General features: G+C 33.4%; 1 protein-coding gene across 1 annotated transcript in view; it reads left to right on the forward strand.

Annotated features, from left to right (window-relative positions):
- The first annotated feature begins 11976 nt into the window (after positions 1-11976).
- The window catches only part of LOC126779059 (aromatic-L-amino-acid decarboxylase), a 32073-nt gene continuing 30545 nt past the window's right edge, over positions 11977-13504 (forward strand). Inside the window, exon 1 of the mRNA XM_050502851.1 lies at positions 11977-12016. The gene's annotated coding sequence lies outside the window, so the exon portion shown is untranslated. The remainder of the gene's footprint in view (positions 12017-13504) is intronic.

A 13504-nucleotide genomic window follows, 5' to 3' on the forward strand; every position in this document is an offset into this window, starting at 1 on the left:
TACCCAGGCAAGCTTGCACAAAGCCCTAACACCAAATAATACATAATTAATTAATTACAAGAGCATAATAAAATTGTAATTCATCATATTAATTTCACGTCAATGATAATAACAAGGAAAATGGAATTAAATTTACTCCCCTTTTTAGCCAGGAACCGCTGTAGGAGCCTTTTTTATGGCGATTATCGTAAAATTATGTTTATGAAATTAGTTATAAGCCAATAATTTATGTTACAGATTAAAAATAAATAATTATTGTCATTTCAGTGTTTATTTTCCTTATATCAACAAGAAAAAACAACTTTTTTTTCTTTTAAATTTCCCTCCTTTAAACGAATAAAAAATACCTTGTTTTAAAAATAGAATCAAAATTCTTTTTACTTTTAAAATTAGATATTACATCTTTTCTATAACAATTATATGCTGAAATAGACCTTAAATAACTTATAAAATAAAGAATGTTAAATTTTGTTGTTTTGTCCCGTGGCTTCGGCATTATAGAATATAGTTACATTTTTATATTTAAAAAAAATATGTAAAATATAATAATATAAAAAAAATATATAATAAAAAAAAAAACGTGTCGCATTAAATAAGTTTGTGTTTTAACATACAACGTTAACTTTTTGTGTAACTTCGATCAAACCTTACACTGTGCTTGCTATAATTTTCCATGTACTTGTGGATTTTTATGTTTGTTTCCGGCACGGATTTAAAGATAAAAGATCCCCTGACATTTGAGACAAAAATCGGTTTTACGCGATTATATCGTTTTCTTTAGATCCAATGAAGTTAAACTTTTTTCCGGCTTACTATCTCTCATTCCGATGTTGAGTTCATTTTACTGGATAAGCTATTGTTGTCGAAGAACTCGAAGCCTCAAAATTTCACCCCATTTTTTTATTACCTGACTTTACCTATATTGTACAGTTGCACAGTAACAGCGAAGTATTACCTACAGTTTAACTACGTAGTTCCAAGCATCAAGTATAGATGGCATTGCACGTATCACGTAACATTATAGTCAGAAAATGAGGAGTGATTTTTTTATAACGCTTTTAAAAAGTATTTATGCAATATGTATATAAGTAATACCACTAGATGCAGCGCGGTTTGGTTTTTAGTATATAATATTATTATATAACCCGCTTTAAATTAAATCTATTCACGTGAGGTGCGTAAATATCTTGTGTAAGATTTAGATGTTACAGCTTCGGTAATTGCAGCATCGATTACTGCCCGGTTAAATTCAGTTAGATTCGTTTTGCTTACACCCGTAAGCAAAACGTAGGTTTATTTACGATATTTTATTGAAACAATATTACCTGTCAACTTCATACATTAACCTTCCATTCGTTATCCGTAGCTTTATGAACCGTAAGGAGCAAGCCAATGACATTGAACTTCGCTTCTTAGATAATTCTTATATCCTGTGGTAAGTTACAGAACAGGTTAACTTAAGTCATATAGTCCTTTGGTAATCGCCCCCGATGATGCCGTCCTTGTTACCCATTGTGCCTTCGCCGCCTACACTTTCTGAACTCTCACCTATGGAAGTATCATCACCCAGATGAACTCGCTGTCTTTGAATAGCATATCACGCAACCCAGCCCAGGAGGATGGAGTGTGAGTCTGTGTCCACTATAATGTCTGTTAGAACAACTTACAAAACACCAGTTTTATTTCTTGAATATTCAGCATGACATGGAATGAACATGACAGGAATACTCAGCTGGATGCTTAAGGGCCGAACCTCGGCTTAGGACACCGTCGACGTTCTTAGGGAGATAGAAATAAAGCAGTACCGTGTTAATTAGAATTCGTTTCACTTCTTAAAATGAAATTTAGTAAACGAGGTATACCATACATGAAAACATTCTTTTATATTTCTTACTCTTAAAGACATTTGAAGTTTTGTAAAATTCTATCACTGTTTGTTCTTCTTTTTGTAGCGTTCGCGTTAAGATCAGGAGCTACATACAGAAATACTTCGATTATTATTTTGTCTTATTTGTACTGTTATTTGTTGTTGTAAATTAAATATGGAGTGATCTCTTCGCCTCGGTGTTCCATCAGCGTTACGTATGTCCTTTTTAGGCGGACCTTAAGAAAGAGACAGAAAAAGAAAAAAGAGTAGCAGCGTGGTCCTTGGCATTACTGATGATCATAAGCATTCACCATCATGCGGTCCGCTTGGGCGTCTGCCTCGAAAGGCAATAATAAATACATTTTTATATAATACATAAGAACTGTGTAAGTTAGATTGAATTACTCTTTGTTAATAGTAACCGGTCAGATCTAGATTAAACTGGTAAGCTGTTACGAAGTGGGCAACATGTCAGTGCCCTTGTGCAATTATCAATTATTCCACTATGAAACAGTTATACATTTTATTTCTATGTTGCATTACAATGACACACACTTAACTACACATTTATGTTATTAACGTATTTTGATATAAATTGGATTTTACATATAAATATATAATACAGATACCGTTGCATAACGACGTGTGCTAATTGATATTCCTTACTCTAATGTGCCACCAACCTTGGGAACTAAAATGTCCCTTTTGCCTGTAGTTACACTGGCCACTCACTCTTCAAATCAGAATACAATACCAAGTACTGCTGTTTTGCGGTTGAATATCTGACGAGTGGGTGGTACCTACCCAGACGACTTGCACAAAGCTATCACCAGTAAGAGTTAATTACAGAGTCAATCGAATACAATTATATTTATGCATATCCTGCTTTTAAGTCAAAAAATGCTGACTCCACAATTACTATTCCGTTCTAACACTACAAGACGTGGAGCATTATATTATAAACTAGCTTTACTTCTAGCTTCACCCACGTAGTTCCATTTCCTGTAGGAATACGTAAATAAAATAAAGCCTATGTTATTCGCTGATAATGTAGCTTTCCATTGGTGAAAGAATTTTTAAAATCATCTTAGTGGTTTATGCATGAATGCGTAACAAACAAACAAACTCACATCCGCATTTATAATGTTATATTAGGATAAGTATTTCTACAAATATCATCCTTGATCTGAACTATTTGTACCTTATTGGACAATAATATTGAAAAATATAATTAATAACAAATTAATAAACATATTTAATTCATAAGATGAGTTGAAATACTTCTACATATTCTAAGATTCTACCAATAGATAGTTATCAAGGTTTCTTATCAAAAAATATGTCATAAATCGATCAGATTTTGATATTATAATATATCGCCTTATAATATTAAGTACTAAAATGATTTTAAATATCTTGCATTAATATATTATAATTTGCTTTATAAATATGACGAAATATTGACATTCTAAGCGAACTGCGCAGTATTATCAACTGCGCACTACATATGATAGCGCTTTAGCGTAAGCACAAACACGGGGGCACTAATTTCTTCTGTTCTTTTATAATACAATAAGATGACAATTTGACACGATCGAACAGGTCAGGCGCCGGAACAACGGCTTACGTGCTGTTTACAAGACTTACAACATCCAGACATCTTGACTACGAATTTCTCGATAGAAAAACTGTTCGGACCCAAGATCTCACGATTTGCAATCAAAAGAAATACTTGCAGACGATTCTTGCTTATTATTATATTATTTTTGTTCTCATGGTTTCCGTATAATCTGCTTGCTTTAAATGTTTCTAAAACGTGTTATATGATTTTTAAAGAAAAAAAAAATAAGGTTATTCCTTTGGTAAAACCACTCAAAATTGATAATATAACGGTTAACAAAATAACCCTTGGAAAAAATATCCGTACCAATCTAAAGTTAACTTAAATAAAACAACTGTCTAAGCACAGCACTAGTTGAGCGAATCTCACTGTCCTACCAAAGATAAGAACGAACTATGGCGAAAAATAATCACATTTGAAGGAGTACAACTTTTTTAACAAAATACCCTCAAATATAAAGACTGTGACGCTTAACATATTTAAGATTAGCCGCGTATATTGCAAAAGATCATTCGCTTCTAAGCAAGAAGTTAAAATCTGTTAAATAACTAATTTTGAGATTAACATTGTTCTTATAAAACTGACGTGTGTCTTTATGGGAATAAATATTTTTTAAACATAAAATAAGAGATAGAATAGAGATACTAGAGCAGAGGCAGTTATAATTATGAATTAATTATGAATAAAAGTTATTATTAAAATGATAAGAAAATTGTGACAAAGATTTAATAAAGATAAGCGTTAACAAAATGTTACTAATCAATTGATACATACTAGCTATTGGATGTGGTTTCGAGTTACTGTTACAGTGTGGGCACAAACACAGGGACACTCACTTTTTCTGTACTATCATAAATTGATGGGAAGACAAGACACGACCTGATAGAGGTCAGGTGCAGGACAAGACAAGAGACTTCCAACATCTAGACATCGAGACTGCGAATTCCTCGACTGGTAAACTATTTGAGCCCAAGACTTCACGGTTTACAGCCAAACCACTAAACCAAAGAGCTAGTTATAATTGAGCTGTTAACAAGTTTAAGCGAAGTTTTTCGGTTTGTTAACAATATCTTTTGCTCGTGTTGAATTTCATATTAGTTCACGTGATTTTAATTAATTCGACAGGATTAATTAGATACCCACGTTTTGTGATTTTAAAATGAATGAATTGTTTATGTTTTTTATTGCGTCTATTTAATGTTATATGGGATTAAATGAGGAGTCATTTTGGTATTAGTAATATGAAAATCGGTATTTAGGCCTATGTTAATGAGATGAAGTCAGTTCTTAAAGATCGTTGATTGACAGTTGTTGACTGACCGGTTGTCGTGGTTGGTAGATACTCGCCTTTCATGCCGAAGGTTGTGGGTTTGATTCCCACCCATGACATTTGAAGACATTTGTGTGCATGAACATGTTTGTTTGTCCTGGGTCTTGAGAATGTATTTACAAAAGAAAAGTAGTATATGTTGTATACTGGTAGTATAAACAGTATAAGTAGGGCTTTGTGCAAGCCCGTCTAGGTAGGTCCACTCATCAGATATTCAACCGCAAAACAGCAGTACTTGTTATTGTTGTGTTCTGGTTTAAAGGGTGAGTGAGCCAGTATAATTACAGGCACAAGGGACATTACACCTTAGTTCCTAAGGTTGGTGGCGCATTGGAGATGTTAGCGATGGTTAACATTTCTTACAATGCCAATGTCTATGGGCGTTGGTGCCCACTTACCATCAGGTGGCCCATATGCTCGTCCGCCAACCTATACTATAAAATATATATATATACCACCCCCTTGGTTGATGAATTTTCAAAAGCGATATATATATATATATATATATATATTTAAAAATTAATTATATTTGTGTCGTAAGTGTTTTGTGTTAAAATACTTATTAATATTATAAACCTAAGAAGTCATAGATGGAAACTAGTAAAGAATTAAAAAAAAAACTTTTTTTTTTAATTTTACCACCAAACAGCAACACTTAGTATTGCTGTATTCTGGTTTGAAGGGTGAGTGAGCAATTGTGACTGCAGGCACAAGAGGCAGCTTAGTTTCCAAAGCTAGTGGTGCATTGGCGATGTTAGAAACGGTGAATATTTCTTACGGCACCATGTCTATGGGCAGTGGTGACCAGTTACCAAAGGTGATCCTATATATATATAGAGAAAAACTACACATATGCGTCAATTTTCATATATTTTTAATAAAACGACCTTTACTGTTACAAAAACATAACAGATTTTTTTGAAATGATAAATAAAAATATGAATAATTAAAATTTATTCTTGATATGATAAGAATCAGTTACATAGATTAAATATAGATAAGAATTTACGAAATGTTACCAATAAATTAATACTAACTGTTGGCCGCGGTTTCACTCGCGTTAAAGGTTACTGACCTCCTACCTGGGTTGAAGCGTGATGTTAAGTAGGCTACCTTTCTCAGTAAATGACTTGTCTAACCCATTTTTTTAAATTGGAGCGGTGTATCCTCTTAAAAGTAATTTAGTATTATTTTGTTACGTTTTCCAGGGCGAGTTAGTTGTTATTAGTGCCCGTAGTTACACTGGCTCACTCACCCTTCAAGCCGGAATGCAACAATACTAAGTATTGCTGCTTAGCGGCAGAATATCTGATGAGTGGGTGGAACCCACCCAGACAGGCCTGCACAAAGCTCTACCACCAAGTAAACCAGGCTAATATCACTTACTGTACCGATGTGTATGGACGTAGACGATTTAATATCTGGTGGCTCATTTGACAAACTCAATATAAAATGATTCTCGCGCTCAAACGAACAGAAAAACAAACAGTCATCTTTATATATCAGCATTGATAAAATCTACACGAGTTTAGATGTCACTGTATTAATTAAATATTAAAGAATATTTTGCGTTATTTATGAAAGATTAATAAATTCTATTAGAACCGGTCTACTTCTGGTAACGTCAAAGGACTGGCAGCTGCGGTTGCATCAAAAAGAAAAAAAATATATATTCATGATTTTTTTTAATGTTTCTACCAAACCGTCTAAAGCTTTGGTAGATGTACATATGGCTGAATCTCATTCTAAACTCGTAAGCAAAACGGGGAAAAGGGTCACCTGATACTCCAAGGTGTATTTACCTCTTCATTGTCATAGCATCCTTGGCCGAGAAGTTATGTCAAATTATACCTGTTTATTATCTGTTAAAATCATGAGATTTGTTTATATGTGCATATTGGGTGGTAGGGCTTTATACAACTGACTGAGTAGGAACCATCCCCCCATCATAAATATATAGTCAGTATATATTTATTATAAATACTACTAAAAAATTGTTACTGTACAAATCGTGACCGCGTGAAATGGTAGCAAGAATGCTAGCAGCATTTCCCCTTTGAATCGCAATCCCGATTCTCTGGGCGTTAGAGATAGTTTGTAAAGGAATCATCATCATCATAACCATCATTATCCTGTTTCCGTTTACAGCTGGACATAGGCCTCTCTAAGTAACTCGATCTACACCTTCAATTTCCATTCACTGTTGCTTGCGTGTATCGTCACTCCAGCTGTAGGCATATGCTACGTTTGACAAAGCGTCTCCACTCCAGTCTTGAAAAATGAATGGTGATTAATAAATTGAAAAAAATAACCAGCATTTAGTATTCTTGTGTTCCAGCTTAGGGGGGGGGGGGAGCGAGCCAGTGTAACTGACCCCAGGCAAGGGATATATTTTCTTAGCTCCCAAGGTCACGCATTGGTGATGAAAGGAATGGTTAATATTTCTTTTAGCGAGAATGCCGATGGGCAGTGGACTAGACTAGAAATAGGAAACACACACAATGACAAAATATGGTATTTTCTTATGAACTTCATTTAATATCATAAATATTAATAAAAAAAAAGTTGAAATCAAATTCCGATATTAATTTATTAATATGATTTTGTCATCTTGACAGATCCCGGTCACGGCAGCCATTCCATACCACATTAGTCGGTTCTGAATATAGGGCAATAAAAGAAGAGAATGAAAAAGAATAAATGTGGCAAAGATGCGAATGTTAAGAGGGATGTGCGGTGTAACTAGAATATACAAGATGAGAAACGAGTATATCAGAGCAAGTCTGAAAGTAGCACCAATAAATGAAAAGTTGAAGAGATTGGCATGGATGGGCATGTGATGATAAGGGATGAAAAGCATGTTACTAGAAGGGTGATGAGTATGAATGTTGATGGATATAGAGGTCGGGGGAGGCCGAAGAAAGAGTGGATGGATTGCGTAAGAAAGAATATGTGTATGAAAGGAGTAAGTACTGAGATGACTAGTTACAGAGAGAAGTGGAAGGAAAATACATGTTGTGCCGACCCCACGTAGTGGAATAAGGGCTAGAAGAAGAGTCGGCATGGCTTAGCCGTCGATGGTGATGTGCTTATATTTCTTAAATCTCCTATTAATGTCAGCGTTGGTGACTTTTGCTCACTATTTTTGCCTTTTTTGCTCACTACCTTCGTGAAGAAATAGATAAAAAACTAGCATTAAGTTTTCAAAACTATTTATAATTATCTTCAACAGCAAGCTTATTTGAAGCCTTAGTATAAATAAAAAATAAATACATTATAAATTCTCTCATAAGCACTTTTGTTACAGGAATAAATTAGCGATTTAAAATGAAGATTCTATAAGAACCGGCATCAAGCTTAGAAACTAGTGAGTTTCTGGTCTATTTCTTCTAAAACAATTTATTGCTACCAATTAAATTATATTAATTAAATACAATGCAATTATAATAAACAAAAACAAAACGCTTGTCACGTCAATATCAAAATTTAAAGCGATTGAAACTGCGAAGCTCCACTTATATAGCACACACACGGCCACATAGATATATGCTGCGTGTTTCGAAAAAGATTTTATATATAATATAAAATCTTTTGATATAAAACACGCAGCATCTTCTAGTATACATTATTTATATTGTGTTTTTTCAAACATACCCACTCCAAATATAAACTATTTTTTTTGTGTAATAGGTAGTCGGATGAGCATATGGGCCACCTGATGTTAAGGTCACCAACACCCATTGACATAGACATTGGCATTGTAAGAAATGTTAACATCGCCAATGTGCCACCAATTTTGGAAATTAAGATGCTATGTCCTTAGTGCCTGCTGTTTTGCGTTAGAATATCTGATTAGTGGGTGGTACTTACCCAGACGAGCTTGCACAAAGCCCTACCAGTAAATTATTACTTACAAATACATACTTACTCGACTGCATAGAGTCAGTAATTCTTTTGTGGTGTAATGTGTACGGTTTTACAAAAGAATCTTAGAAAGCGTTCAAAATGAATCAGTTGCTAAATTAAAAAAATATATATGAAGGAACGCTTGTGAGCTACAGGTTATTGTACAATTAATGAATTTATAGATGATAGCATACCTTGGGAATGACACGATCGCCTCCTGGCTATTTTTTTATATTGAAAATTTGTAAACATGATAAAAAAACACGCTAAGTTTCTTTGGAAGGTTCTTCTCATGTTTGTTTCTTTTCCGAACCGGTGATAGTTTCTAGTTTGACTATCAATAAGTAATGCTTCCATGTTGAATAACGTTTTTTGATTGTAACACAAGCTGTACGTCTTAAAAAAAAGTCGAGATGGCCTAGTGGTAAAAAGCCGAGAGTAGTTAGAACGCGTGAATCTTAACCGATGACCGTGGGTTCAAACCCTGGGCAAGCACCACTGAATTTTCATGTGCTTAATTTGTGATTATAATTCATCTTGTGCTTGACGGTGAAGGAAAACATCGTGAGGAAACCTGCATTTAACTAATTTCATTAAAATTATGTCACATGTGTATTCTGCCAAACCGCATTAGAGCAGCGTGGTGGAATAAGCTTTAAACCTTCTCCTCAAAAAGGGAGAGAAGACCTTAGCCCAGCAGTGGGACATTCACAGGCTGTTACTGTACTTACTGTGCGTAAAATAATTCCTTAACAATTGTTACTAGTATTCTGTAAAGAAATGGTTATGTGGATGCAACAGTGTTGCTCGAAGATCTTTGGTGTTCATTCGCGCTTGGCCCCGTATCTGCTGCGTATTGTATATAGCGGTTTCATATTATTTTCAGTTAGCTATTAAAAAAGGCCTCATTGGTTATTAATCCGCGAATATTTCATATTAATGAGTAGTCAAAGTTATTTTTTACCGAAATTAAATTGAACAATTAATTAACCTTTTTTTAATATTATTGAAATTTAAATGTAATTATACAAGAATAGTTAAAATATTCAAATCAAATCAAATAATTATTTATCGAAATGAGCTTATAAGGGCATATTTGAATCATGTTACATATTGAATTAAATATAAAGCTACCCGTTCTGAAGAGGGCATGAAACTTAAAAGTTACTTATTATTATATACATACATACATAGTAAGTATTTTTAAATCATTCTTTTCAAATTTAGAATTCAGAAAGTGAGACCCCTGTGTAATTCACGAAAAAAAAGTTAAATATAGCGGAGGCTGTTAACCATTTACCATATGTATCATATATATACACACATATTATGTATACACAATAATATTAAGATAACGATCGCTTAAAGTTTATCCGGAAAATCTATTAAAAGTATTTACTTGTAACGTTTTCTGATTTTTATATTCCGCAGAGATTAATCATAAGCGGAGCGGGTTAATTATTTAGCGATTTTATTTTCATATAATTCAAAAGATATACTTTAAAAGAGAGCGAATTTTGTTACTCCATGTACACACTGAAAGTATATTAGATATACTATTCGAAACATATTTAAATATTTGAAGGTACATTATTCCAAATGAATATAGGCAACATATTATACATATAACCTAGCCTAGTCTAGCCTAATATATATATGCATATAAGCTAAAGATAAGTCGGCAAAAATCATGTAACTTGATAGTTTTCACGGCGTACGCTGTGGACATACAAAAAGAATAATTTGAATGAATTTCACGAAAATAATATATGGCTGAATTTCCTCATAAATTATATAATGAAGTCCACGATTATCATATATCTTTTATACATAACTGTAACAATTTCTATTGTTAATAATGTCTTAGCTAAGTACAATAACAAGTACCCATATAACACCATACTGACCAGCATATATAAAACAATATTGACCGTGGTGGTTTACTGGTGGTAGGGCTTTGTGCAGGCCTGTCTGGGTAGTAACCACCCATCAGATAGTCTTCCACCAAACAGCAATACTTACTATTGGTGCGTTCCGGTTTGAAGGGTAAGTGAGCCAGTGTAACTGAGGCACAACAGACATCTTTGTTCCTAATGTTGGTGGCACATTGGCGATTTAAGGATAAGGATTTAAGGATGGTTTATACTTCTTAGATCGCCAATGTCTATAGGCGGTGGTGACCCTTTATCATCAGAACTACGTATAACATAAAAAAGAGGACCCTGGCTTAACTAGGCCGGGAAAACGCTAGGCAAAAGAAGAAGAATTGTTTGTACAATGAATGAATGAATGAAATTGAATTTGAAACTAATAGTCATACTCCACACGCTTTAGCATCAATATCTTCTATCCGCCTTCAACGATCTGAACCCCTCTTCCTTCTGCTTAGATATACTAGAAGAAGCTATTTGATGTTTCTGAGTTAATGCCAACCACTTAAAGTCATATAGTCATTTCGACATCCATCAGCTACGTGTTTGTACATAATGTCCATAGGTTTGGTGACAATATAATACAAATTTTTGGATGAGCTGCTGCTAGGAGATCCGATCTAGATTGTTGTGTATTAAGAAGAAAATTAGCTTCCCTAGTATATAGCTTTCAATATGAATTCTATATATGCGTGTTGTCTTAATAAATAAATGATGCTGAAAAGTATAATACATTATATTCTACATATCCTGATTATGATTTTATAAGCAACAATTTGATATTACAACAACGATACAACAACAATACTGAACTTAAGGTATAATAGTAAAAATTATTAATGAAAAAAAAACAATTTACTCATAATAACATATTGTAAGAAAATCTTCTTTAGATAACGCATTTATTATTACAATAAGTTTTACAAGAAACTAGAAAAAAGTCGTTATTTGAACACATATTTCATCTAGGAATTTTTAATTGTTAATTTAATTAACTAAAAAGTTATACTGATTTACTAAGCGTTTCGTCTCGATGATACATTTCGAAAAGGTGTTATTTTTATGTTAAATAAAATATTGTAAAATGATAATTTTTAAGCGTTTATAAGAGCTTGCTTGTGTAGACAGTTTTTTTTTAAATAGCGATTCGCTTTACGAATCCGCCTTCGTTTACACAAACATACCACCCAATGAGTCTAACAACCAGTTGTCCAATCGGTCGTATTGTACGCAACGTCTTCACCCCCTATAAAAGGCATCCAATACCTCGCCACTAAGCAGTGTGGCACGGACGCTCTTAATATTACAATTTAAAAAAAAATAGATTTTCCTTGTGCAATTCCACCGAATATTTGATAGAGGTGAGTATGTTTAATGATTTTTTTATATTTTATAAGTTCATAAACTTCTTTGTTTGATATATTTTTATATATTTTTTGTTATTTTATAGTCTCATAATAGTATCTACGATATATTAAAAATTGCAAAAAAAATCTTAATTCAGTTGAATTAAATTTAAACATAAAACTTATATTAATTTATTTATTACGGTTCCCCATGTTAAGGAGTCCTGCATCGCCCCCTGGGTCATAAAATTTTAAATAGTCTATAAACTTCCTCAGGAATCGGACTAAAAATCCAAAAAGAATTTTCCAATGGTAGTTCCAGAGATTAACGCGTACAAACGAAAACAAAAACGAATCGGCCTTATGATATTAGCAGGCCCGAAATAAACATTAGGCAACGTAAATGCCTCTAGGCAGATTTTGGAGAATAAGGTTTTATTTATAAAGGTTTGCTAGCGGATTGCTATTTATGTAAAACAATATTTAAAAAAAATTATGTACTGAAACCAAAATATTTTAAGTACGCCCATTTTAAAGCAAACACTGCATACAATGTTCTTGCGCCGATTACAATTTCAACGTATTAAAGTGTTTGACTAATATTTAACAATAACAGAAATATAACTAATAAATTAAAATAATAAATGTGTCAAGTACAGGCTATTGCGGGATTAAAAAATATATATTGCTTCAAAATAAAAATTAAAAAACAAAGAGAACCGAAATAACAAAAACGTCTTAGATGCTACATTACAAAATACTACAAGCTTACATTGACAGTAACAGCCTGTTAATGTCCCACTGCTGGGCTATGGCCACTTCTCCTTTTTTAAGTAGAAGTTTTGCATTGACATAAAATATTATTGTAACAATCTTTAATAACGGTATCTAGCAACCCACTAAGTCCATTGTATAGTTAACATAAACGTGGTGTTGGTGTATTTTGTGCAAAAACAGTTCTGCAGAGAGGTGGTACTAAGAGCGTAATAGGTTTTCGAGGATATCTATAGGGCCTTCTGATGAACTTTATTTAAGAAAGTAAGTTTTGGAAGTATATTTTATTTCGAAGTAGATTGTATAGAAACATAAGGTATAATAGGCCTATTCTTTGTTCTAAGCTAATAATTTTAAAATAGGTTTTAAAATTCCTTCTTTATAATTTTTTTTTATATAGTATAGGAAGGCGGACGAGCAAATGGGCCACCTGTTGGTAAGTGGTCACCAACGCCCATAGACATTGGCATTGTAAGAAATGTTAACCATCGCTTACATAGCCAATGCGCCACCAACATTGGGAACTAAGATGTTATGTCCTTTGTGCCTGTTATTACATTGGCTCAATTACCGTTCAAACCGGAATACAACAATACCAAGTACTGCTATTTTGCGGTTGAATATCTGATGACTGGGTGGTACCTACCCAGACGAGCTTGCACAAAGCACTACCACCAGTAAATTGCAGTTATTGGCGATAGCATCCCTTTGTAATATAATAATAAAACA

This window comes from Nymphalis io, chromosome 28 (genome assembly GCF_905147045.1).
Source record: "Nymphalis io chromosome 28, ilAglIoxx1.1, whole genome shotgun sequence".
Classification (NCBI taxonomy): Eukaryota; Metazoa; Arthropoda; class Insecta; order Lepidoptera; family Nymphalidae; genus Nymphalis; species Nymphalis io.